The following is a 12625-nucleotide window of genomic DNA, read 5'->3' as shown; positions in this document are numbered from 1 at the left end:
GCAATTGCCGCCTCAGTGTCTTAATTTTCCTTGAAGAGTTTAACACATTTGACAATGAGCAGCAGACCTAACACTTTAGAAAGAAATTAATACCATGCATTACAATTAAGGACAAGAAATTCAATGTAGCTGCTGCCTTCTGTTTACATGGAACAATTTCAGTGAACTTCTACACAAGTAACATTTGTAATTGCTTTCTTCAATCATTATTTGATTTTTGTTTACTCAAAAACCATACAATGTTTCAAACAATGGCACCCATAGAAAGGTTTGTTTGAGGTTTTTTTTAATTCTTACTTTAATTCTAATACTGTAATTCCTGTAATTACGTCTTTAGGCTTCATCAACCAAATCGATGCAGATTCAGCTACTCCCACTTTTCCAAACACAAAACTGAGGGTGTAATGTTAAATTGACTGAAAATTGGGAAAGAAAGTTGATGTTTATGCTATTCCTATACCTGTTGTGAAGTATTTATTAACTTATTTTAGTTATTTAGAGAAACAGCGCATAACAGGCTCTTCTGGTCCATTGAACTGTGCCGGCCAGCAAGCCTCCAAATTAACCCGAGCTTATTCACAGGACAATTAGCATGTCCACTTAACTTAACAGCAAGTAGGTCTTTGGACAGTGGAAGAAAACTGAATCACCTGGAGGAGACCCATGCACACATGGGAAGAAAGTACAAACATTCCAACAGAGGATGCCAGAATTGGTTTGTGATAACTTCATGTTAACCATGATTGTATCGTGGCACCCCAAAGTAGAAGTATCATTGGATTAGCCCGGATATGCTTAACATCAGAAAGCTGTTAATTCATGTCACAGCTGGATGTTGTTCAATTTAGAATTAGCTAAATAAAGCTGAATGGAGTAAGCCAATCAGTTTCTTTTCAGCAAGAGCTCAATAATTTGAGATTAATGCAATGTATTACTTTTTTGTTGTTATTTTTTTTTGCTGAGACAGGTGAAGATTGTCAAACATATACACATCAAATTTTTCTTGGGATGAAGGCAATAAAATAAATTGCTAACCGGACCTTGATGGCTAATAACTTGGATTCCAAACAACAAAGCCTTGCATTACAGGGGTATTCACCTCTCAAGTCCTACATCACACTAGACTAGCTTACTACATCATGCCATTGCTCAGGTAATGCTGCTGGAATCGAGGATGGTTTTGGTCCAGTAAGATTGATCCTCTGCACCCAGGTGAAATATCAGACAATGATTCCAGTAAAAGCACCTGGTAAGCAAAACCTGGCTTAATATGTAATTTTGTATTCAGATGGCAGTAAAGGTCAATCATATATATGGATTGTCATCATATGTATAGTAGTACTTATAGCTATCCAGAAGCTTCTGTAATAACTTTCCAATGCAATAAAATATGTTATTTTCAAATTCACAATTTACTCTGACTATTTTAGGTCTCATATTTATGCAGACTCATTGGTGAGCGGGAAGCAACCAATAATTCCTTTCCTGATTGATGCACCAAGATTTCTTCTTTATGTCATATTTTTTGATGTTACAAAGTTACATCGATAGTATTCACGGAAAGATGGAGGCTTAGTCAGGTGATGGACGACACAATCATTTTCTGGAAGTGGTTATTGGGTCAGCTGAGTTTGCTCAACTTCCTCTTTGATCTTGAGGTTATCCAATTCTAATTCAGCAGAAGTGAATGGTATGTTATGCATTCTAAAGAATGATGCATGCCATGTAATGCTTTGCTCATGGTGACCTCTTCAAATACCTACATATCAAATGGAGTTGTTGCTTGCCTAAAGATTACCATGTTTCACCAGATATTTGTCCTCATTTTGTAACAACACTGTTCTGAATTTCATGTTCTCATCTGGCATTAGTTTTTTTTATCTGGCCTTATTACAATTACATAGATTTTGATCATTCATCTTGCAGGTTATTTCTGGAAGACACCTACACCAGGTTGGACAACACCAAAAGTAGCTGCTGGCACTCCCGCTGTTGAATGCAGTGCTGCTCTGCAGTTTCATAAGTTCTTTTTCCTTTAATTTTTCATCATCATCATGGGAAGTACACGTAACTTTCTTCAGGATTCACAATCTCTCCGCTTCACCACAAAGTTTCATGCTTCCAGTTGAAAGGGGATCCATTGTCCATCATCATATTTGCAACTCCCCAAATAAAGCAAAGAGACTATCAAATTTTAAAACAGCAGATTCATGAAAGGAAAACTGACAAATTCTACAAGGAAAAAAAATAAGCATAAATAGTTGGAAGAGAAAAGTATAAAGCTATAAAGTTCTAGTGTGAACCAGGGCCCTTTGAGTAAATCTGATATTTGTATCAGTTCATACTGGTTTTATATCATAGTTGCTTGGCACACCTAATATTTGTTGATTTTATCTTCATTCAAACTATCAATGCCTTTTCCACTGTAATGTCCTTCAGCAGCCTCTATGATGTATTCTGCTAGTGACAGCTGAATGACAATCCTGTGTTCCAACATCTGAAATAGCTGTGTTCAACATGTTCTTTGTACAAATCTTGCAAGATACATGTCAAATCAAGACGGTGCAGCTTCATATTTTGTAAATCAGTTATTATCATACACAGCAATAAAGCAACAGCTTGCTTCCTAGCAGGTTTGATCTCATTCACTACCATCATTTTGAGCACCATGATCAAGATCATGCGTCAATGTGCTGTTCTGTGACCTTTTGTTTATAACTGACAGGGTTAGTTGTAGGCATTGTAACTGTGATCTCTATAATCTAAGGAACTGGCAATGTGTCAAAATGAGGAAGAGTATCAAATGAACATCTTGTTGAAACTTTTGGATTTGAATGTCAGTTGCAATGAAAATATTTGCAGAACTTTCAAAGATATCATACTATTATAAGGAAATATCCAAATTGTTGACAGTCTCTTTATGAGCTTTGTCACTCAGAACGTGGTTCAGCTGAATGACAAGTTTTCACCAAATGTTTAGTTCTTCACACAACATGTGTTTTCAGTAGACAGACATTCCACAAAAACAGCTCTCTTCTGAGTTCTGCTTATTATAGTGATCCCGGTTATATTTACTGTTAACAACACACACAAAATGCTGGTAGAACACAGCAGGCTAGGCAGCATCTATAGGGAGAAGTGATGTCGACTTTGTCAGGGTCTCGGCCCGAAACGTCGACATCACTTCTCCCTATAGATGCTGCCTAGCCTGTCGTGTTCTACCAGCATTTTGTGTGTGTTGTTGTTTGAATTTCCAGCATCTGCAGATTTCCTCGTGTTTATATTTACTGTTAATGTTTTTCCTGTCTTTGTGTTTGTTTCTTCTCTGGTTTGATTCACAACTTTATCTTTTGGGTTTTCTGCATCAACAGCTCTCTTCTCACAGAGTCAGAGTCATTAAAATCAGAAACAAGTCCTTCGGCCCACTCTGACCATGCCAATCATCAAGTACTGTATATATCTGCACTAATCACAAACATAAGAAAATCTGTAGATGCTGGAAATCTGAGAAACACACACAAAATGCTGGAGGAACTCAGCAGGCCAGGCAGCATCTACGGAAAAGAGTACAGTCAATGTTTCAGGCCAATCAACTTCCTTGCTCTTTACTTCACTCCTCGCCCCCCTCCAGTTTCACCTATCACCTTGTGCTTCTTCCTTCCCTCCTCCCAACTTCTAACTCTGACTCCTCATCGTTTTTTCTCCAGTCCTGCTGAAGGGTCTCGGCCCAAAACGTTGACTGTACTCTTTTCCATAGATGCTACCTAGCCTGCTGAGTTCCTCCAGCATGTTGTGTGTGTTGCTTGGATTTCCAGCACCTACAGACTTTCTTTTGCTTGTGATATGCAGAATCTCTTGTGATTGTTTAGAAGCATCTTTGTACATTTCACGGCACTCTTTCCAGAATAGTATTCCTCTTTCTGTATTACAACAATTAAAATGGATACGATACCCCAAGTACAGTCTCATCAACATCTTGTACAACTGCAATCTAACAAACTATCTCTGATACTCATTGCCCTGAGTGATGAAGGGTCGTGTGCCTAATGCCTTGTGATGCCACTTTCAGCCAACTGTTCCACAGCACCCCCAAAATCTCACTCTGGTTTGACTTCCCTAGATGCAATACCTTTCTCTTATTTGAACTGCATGATATTTACCAATCCAAATCAAGATCACTGACATATGATATGAAATTTGTTATTTTTCAGCAGAAGTACAGTGCAGACATAAAAACAAACAAGTTTCATAATAAATAAATAAATAGAACAAACAAATAATAATGAGGTAGTGTTCATGGGTTCATTGACTGTTCAGAAATCTGATGGCAGAGGGGAACAAGCTATTCCTAAGTTGTCACGCGTGGGTCTTATGACTCCTGTACCTCCTCCCAAAGAGGCTTAATGAGAAGACAGCATGTTCTGAATGGTGAGGGTCCTTAGTGATGGATGCCTCTTGAAGACGTCATCAAAGGTGGGGAGAGTTGTACACATGATGGAGCTGAATCTATAACACTCTTGTAATTCTGCACATTAAAGCCTCCACACCAGGCCATGGTTTACCCAGTTAGAATGCCCTCCTCGGTACATTTGTAAGAATCTCTGGTGACGTACCAAATCTCCTCAAGCTCCTAACCTTGAGCCTTTGGCATACTTTCATCATGAATGCATCAATATATTGGACCTAGGACAAATCACCTAAGATGTTGTCGCCCAGGTACTTGGGGCTGTTCAATTACTTGAAGCTGCTCGGCCTGCTTGCCTAGCCTATCAAGATCCCCATGTAATCTTTGCTAATCTTCGTTATGTTTGCAATACTGCCTATTTTAGTATTATCCACAAACTTACTAACCATGACTTGTACCTTCACATTGAAGTTATTTATGTAAGTAGCAAACAACAAAGGTGAAAGTGCTGGCCCCTATGGGATACCACTATACTCCAACCCAAGGAGCAACTTTCGACCACCATCCTTGAATTCATCACCATCATAATATGACAGTTTCTAAGAGCATTTGTGTTTCTAAATCCTATCATCGTCCCTTCAAGCCAGAGAAGTCTAGAATCAGAATCACAATCAGATAGTCAGAATGCTCTTCAGTGTACATCTATAGAAATTTACGAGTCTTTGGTTACGTACAAAATCTCCTCAAACTCCTAACGAAGTAGAACACCTGGACAAGGTGACATTCAAATAATGACTCAGGGTGCATACTGAATGGCATGTCACTTTTCCATAATATGTAAATGAACAAATGCACTGTGATTGGCTGTTGATAATTCAGGTTTGGCTCCCAAATCATTAATTGTACTATTGATTAGTTGGTTGTGAAATTTTATCTGACCTCTGGCAATCATTCTCACCCTATTCCTGCCTCTATAGTACATTAACATTTTATTAGTGAAAGAGCAAATAAACAGAAATAATCGATAGCTTAAAACTGCATTTCCAGGAGTTTGTAAGTCAATTTAAAACTTGCAGTACATAATAGGATTGATTATACAGAAAGGAATTTTCCTTGTGGCATATTCCTGATAAATAGAAACAACTGATCTGAACTGCTGCATGTAGTTCTTATTTATACACAGATTGGAAGTTGTAGTACATAACTAAGTCGTGTACAATCAGATCTCTGATATTGAAAAATAAGCCTCAGGGGAGCATTGTTTTAAAGAAAAGGCTTGATATGGTTTTCTGGTGATGTCATCATCGAAAATGGCAGCTTAAGTCACTAGCTCCTCCAGAAAAATGCATATTAAGCCCTGTTAACCCGTCAAATATAATATTTTTTGAAAAGAGGGGCAAGAATGGGGAGAAGAAATGGAAATTTAAAAAGTGACACTGTGGAGCCAGCGTCCGAGAGGAGTGCAGTGAGTGGCTCTCCGACCCGACCGCGTGCTAGCGAGGCGGCTGCTGGGCCTTGCGCAGGCGAAGCGGCGAATATGTTCAAAATCCTGAAAGAGATAAGGGAGTTCCGGAAAGAAATAGAGCAGCAGCTCTGTGATATTAAGGCAGAGCTCACCAGCGTTAATCAATAAATAGCGGTGGCAGAGACTCGCATTGAGAAGGTGGAAGATCGCGTTCAAAACATGGAACGGATACTGAGTAAGACAATAAAAATAATACATCACCAAGAAGGTAAACTGCTTAACCTGGAGGGAAGATCACGGTGGAAAAATATCAGAATCTACAACGTTCCCGAAGGAGCGGAGGGCTCGTCTATGATGGAGTTTGTCAGAAAGTTACTGCGGGACGCGCTGGATCTTCTCCCGGCTACAAAGCTGGAAGTCGAAAGAGCCCACCACGCGTTAGTCCCAAAACCTACCCAGGATAGAAAGCCACGCTCAATAATAATTAAATTCCTTTGGTACAGCACCAAGGCGGAGATTCTATGAAGGGCCTGGGGTAAGAAGAGAGTGTTTTTAAAGGATAAATTAATATATTTCGACCAAGATTACCTGCCCCCCCCCCCCCCCGCGGTCCTCCAGAAACACAAAGAATACTCCGAAGTAAAGCGAGTATTCAAGCAAAATAAGATTAGATTTCAAACTCTGTACCCTGCTAAACTTCGAGTGTTTTATGACAACGGGACGCAGTTGTACCAGACAGTGGAAGAGGCAACTACAGACATGAGGGCCAGAGGGTTGCCCGTCAGCATGACCAAAACAAAGAAAAGCCTGGCTGAGGAATTGTCCCGCTCGGCTTGGGAAATAGTGCGAGAAACGAGAAGGCAGGAGACGGCAGGAGGCCGAGAGAAACATATCAGGAAGAGACCAGGAGTTTCCCAAAGACAGTCCTCATCCCCTTCAGAAGAGCCATAAGGTTTGGCTAACTTTAAAAATGTTGAGAAGCTAAACAGAAGCAAAAGTACACGGTGATATACTTATCTCGGGAAATACTTATTATAATGTGGATTTTATATTACTTAGTTGTTATTCTTTATTCGCTCACTTACTCCTTTTTCCCCACCAAAATGAGAATATATATATGTGTGTGCATATATGTGTATGTGTGTAATGTGTGTATGTGTGTGTGTGTGTATATGTATGCATATATACATATTTGTGTGTGTGTGTGTATATATATATATATATGTATATATAGGAGTACACAGGGAAACCTTTTCTGTGTAATGGATTTGTTCACTGACTTTTATGAATACTGCAATGGGAGCCTTCAACTCACAAGTAGGAGGGGTTATCCCCCACAGCTAGATATTTCCTCTAACTCAACGCAGGGTCATTTACTAGAGACCTCAGCCTTGGAATCACAGGTTCGTTGCCATTTTTGTTATTATTTGAGTTTCTTGGTTCTTATTTGTTCAGGGAGTAGATCGATTAAGTTTTATTCTAATTTCAATGATACATTGACAGATAAATACAGATGGCTAAGGACAAGGTAAAATTCATTTCTTTTAATGTAAATGGACTATTAAATCCAATCAAATGTAAGAGAATTTTATCCAAAATGAAAAAAGAACAAGCCCATGTATTATATTTACAGGAAACTCATTTAAGTGATAATGAGCATAAAAAACTAAAGAGAATGGGCTTCTCATAAAGAGAATCTGTTTTTCTCCTCATATAAATCAGGACATAGGAGAGGAGTTGCTATTCTTATCTCAAGTAAGCTAAATTTTGAAAAAATATTTGAAATGGGAGATAAAGAAGGCAGATATATTCTGGTAAGGAGGAATATAGATGGCAATTCAGTTACTCTATTGAATATATATGCACCCCGGGGAAGTGATATTGGTTTCTTTCAGAAAATTACTGATATTATGGTAACGGAAACAGAAGGTCTCCTGATATGTAGGGGAGACTTAAATTTACAATTACAACCAAACTTAGACTCTTCCAATAGAAAAACCAATGAAACAATATCTTTACATAAGAAAGTTAATACACTTTCTGAGGATGTTGGTTTAATTGATATATGGAGGGACCTTTTCCTATTACTATTTCCATATTACTATAGCCCACCAAGAGAAATTGAAAGTTGATACCCCTGGGCATGGTACACAGAGTATTTCAAATATTTGGGCATCATTATGCCAAAAGATTTGGCAAAATTATCAGAATGTAATTATCAGCCTTTATATAAAAAAATTAAGGAAGATGTGGCAAGATGGAGCCTGATTCCTTTTTTCAGTCTCAGTTCAAGGATTGAGTCTATTAAAATGTTTATACTACCCAGACTGTTATATTTCTTTCAGACCCTACCAATAGAGATTAATCAAAATCAATTCAATGAATGGAACAAGACGTTATCAAGGTATATTTGGCAAGGTAAAAGGCCTAGAGTTCGTCTCAAGACTTTGCAATTAGCAAGGGGGGGATGGGGCCTACCTTCTCTTAGAGATTATTATTTTGCAGCACAGTTGAGAGCTGTGATATGTTGGTGCAACCCATCATATGACACTCAATGGAAAAACATTGAGCAGCGGGTACTTCCCATTCCCATACAAGCAATTCTGGCTGATAACAACCTGCAAAAGTACATAAATACTATTGATAACCCATGGGTGAAATTGACTCTTAAAATATGGAAAACTACTATAAAGGAATATAATCTAGAGGGAGATGTTGCAATTCTTAAATGGTGTGCATATGACTGATTTTACACCAAATAAATTGGATGCTAGATTTAAGGACTGGACAGCTAAAGGAATAACAGTTCTTTGCAACATAATGAAAGAAGGAACACTGTTCAGTTTTGAAATGCTTAAAGAGAAACACTTATTAGAAAAACAAGATTTTTATCGGTATTTACAGATGCGACAATATGTTAATAAGACACTTAAAAATGTAACCAAGGCAAATACATGCTTGATAGAGCTCTTTAGAAAAGCATATAATTCAGATAATGGTAGTAGAATCATTTCAAGCATGTATAAGGGGTTGTCAAATCTTAAAACACAGTCGACTTCATACATTAAAACAAAATGGGAGAAGGAAGGAGGGATAATTATATCTGAGGGAGAATGGACAGCAATATGGAGATATCAATGGAAGTGTACCAGTTCACAGAAATGGAGGGAGTTTGGATGGAAAAACTTGATAAGATATTTTATTACACCCTCTCAGAAATCCCATTATGATAGTGTCCTCCCTGTTTGTTGGAGAAATTGTGGAAATCAAAATGCAAATCATTATCATATTTTTTGGGACTGCCCTGTTATCAAAAACTATTGGAGGGGGGAATACACAATGCCCTACAAGACATCTTTAAATGTGAAATACCCTTAGAGAGTAAGACCATATATTTTGGATATATACCTCAAGAATGGTTGAAAAGAGATAAATATTTAATGAATATACTTTTGGTGGCTAGTAAAAAGACTCTTACTAGGAAATGGTTATCACAGGAGAGCACAACTTTAAATACATGGATGGAAATTACAATGGATATTTTCAAAATGGAGAAGATAACAGCATCTGTTAATCATAAGCTGGAACAATTTGATTCATACTGGGAAAAATGGTTTAAATACATAATGCTTCATAGGCCTGATTTTATTCTCACAAATCAATGAATCTGTTTAAAAAAAAAGATCACTCCCTATTTGTACATAGTTCTTTCCTTTTGCTTGTTTTCTCTTTCCACTCTTTTCTATAAGTGCATACCCCAGATAAATACTTTGTGGAGATTTTGTGATATATATGATTATATGATATGTATGTACAATGTCTGAAATACATCTTATGGAAATGTTTGTTTGATGAACTTCAATAAATAAATAAATTACAAAAAAAAAAGAAAAGGCTTGATATGTGACCAAGAAGTCTAGCACTGAACAAGAGTCATTTGTGGGAGAGTCTGTCAACTCAAATGAGAGTTAGATAGTTTCCACAAGTTATTGTCAAGCAAATTGTATTAAATTGCATTATGGCCATAATTAAGACAAATGGCTGAAAAATTGTTAGCCAATTATTAAAATCCTACTTTTATTATTACCATTCTCAAGATACTCATGCTCAAAACTGTATATTATTCAAAAGAGGAAATATGCATATTGTTTTATTAAAGGAAATGTAACAAAGTGATTTAACAGAGCAACATTGCTGTGATATTATTCAACCTTTGGTTATTAATCCAAAGTCATCATAATCAGGCCATCATTTTATATTTAACAGTATGAAAAAAGGAAATAAAGTGAAGTTACTCAGAAATTTGGTATGAATTGTACTTTCAATAGTGACATAAATAGACTGCATCACTTACAGTAAAAAGATATTTACTATTAGATCATATTAATTTTTACTATTAGATATTTATTATTCACATTTACTATTAGATAACAAGTGATTACTATTCAAAGAAACATTTCATAATTCTAAATAAAGAAATAAACATACACCACTGAAGAAGGCAATGGCAAACCACTTCTGTAGAAAAATATGCCAAAAATGGTCATGGTCATGAGGCCACGTTCACTTATGTCATACGAGACAGCGCGTAATAATGATGATGATGCCACTGGAAAATAAAACTCTCTCAGAAACATTATCAGTTCATGGTTAACTGAATAAATTAAGAGATAGACTCTTGTAATGTTTATAATTTTACCGCTAAGAGCAGTAAACCTGAAGACTGAGGAACGTTACAGGAATCTATAATAACCATATAACAATTACAGCACGGAAACAGGCCATCTCAGCCCTTCTAGTCCATGCCAAATGCTTACTCTCACCTAGTCCCACTGGCCCACACTCAGCCCATAACCCTCCATTCCTTTGCTGTCCATATACCTATCCAATTTTACTTTAAATGACAATACCGAACCTGCCTCTACCACTTCTACTGGAAGCTCGTTCCACACAGCTACCACTCTCTGAGTAAAGAAATTCCCCCTCATGTTACTCTTAAACTTTTGCCCCCTAAATGAATAAAATTGAAGACTGGAAATATGAGAGACAATGAATAACACATATATAAATATGAATGTGGATCCAACAGAAAGTTATTTAAGGGCAATTATAAAAGGAAATTGGGAATACCTTTTTGTTATATTTGTTTTTAATTCAGAAGATACCACAAATATACATATCAGTAAGAAATAACAACAAATAACTCTCTGGTGAGAATGAGAATTTAAAGTAATTAGCATCAGTAAAGGGAAGCTAATGTAACAAATAAGATATTTAGAATTGAACAAATCCCTAGGCCTAATAGAATGCATCAAGGGCTCTGAAGAAGTAGCTGTAGAAATGCATTAATCAGTTCCAGTAGATTGGAAGATATTCCAACCTGCTTTTTCAATAGATCAGGAAGAAAAATAAATGGGAAGTAGCAAACCTGTTAGTTTGACATCAGCCATCAACAAAATACTAGAATCTACAATCGAGGATAAGGCAATGCAGCACTTATGGAATTACAATATAATTAGGCAGACTTCTAATGGCCTTAAAAAATAAAAAGCTTTTGAAAAAATTATTAATTTTTCATCTGTAGCTATTAGCATAGACAAAGCAGAACATCACTGGATTTTCAACAAGCAATAATGTACCACACAAATTATTGCTATACCAGGGTGGGAATAATCTCAGAGAAAAAAAGGTTGTTTACGAGAGAGAAAATGATGAGTGGGAATAAACAGGTCACTTTCAGATTGCCACACCACTACTAGTCAAGTGCCACAAAGATCAGTAATTTATAATTTACAGTATGTAAACGAATAGATGAAAGGACAAATTGTTAATGTATTGTCATTTGATGATGTTACAAATCTAGCAAAGAAAGTGTGCTGATAAAGGGGGGAGCAAAATATTTCCAGGGGTATACTGACAGATGAATTAGGTGAGCAAAATGGTATCTGATGAAAAACAATATTGTAAACAAAATGTGAGATTATTCTCACGTGGATAAAAAGAATATTCTTAAACGGTGAGAATAGTGCTCAGCTTAATCAAAATACCAAAGGTTAGTGTGCAGCACAATAAACAATAAGAAAGGCAACATATCAACATATTCCTATTCTAGCTGAAAGGCGTTTGTTTACTGAAGGAATGAGGGAAAAGGTGATCAGGAACAAAACTGGATTTGAAGAAAAGGTTCAAACATGATCTTAATGACTAACAGACTTGTGTGAAGAGTCAAATGACCTAGTTAGCTTGTCCAGGCTGACTTGAGGTGCATCATCTGTCATTTGGACCAGAGTTCTTGGTGTACAATCAAGACGATTTATTTGAGAGAATGGCGTTGATAACAAAATTCAGATAGACATGATACATGAATTGTTTTTACTTTCCCAGGCCATTAACAGCGCATCTCTGAAAGAATATAACATTTGTTCACATTGATTTATAAAGGAATGCTTGTATGTGTACATGAAGCATCTCTTTCAAGGGACTGTGGGAGAAGAAGAAAGCATCTGATGCTAAAACAACTTTGTATGTTTCATTCATTATCTTTCCAAGATCCTGAGCTTGAAAGACAACACCTTCCTCACTCTGTATTTCATTTTGGTTTGGAAGAGGAGATTTAAAAAATTGTTTGGCTTTGCATTCTGACCTTAATTGTTTCAGCCACAATGTTTTATCAATGTGTGGATTAAAATAGGGGTTTTGACAACAACAGCAGTTTTGGATTTACAGAATATTGTTTAGCGTAGTACAAAATCTCA

This window comes from Hemitrygon akajei, chromosome 1, assembly GCF_048418815.1.
Source record: "Hemitrygon akajei chromosome 1, sHemAka1.3, whole genome shotgun sequence".
NCBI lineage: Eukaryota > Metazoa > Chordata > Chondrichthyes > Myliobatiformes > Dasyatidae > Hemitrygon > Hemitrygon akajei.
The sequence above is the reverse complement of the archived record's forward strand: the minus strand, read 5'-3'. Positions refer to the sequence as shown.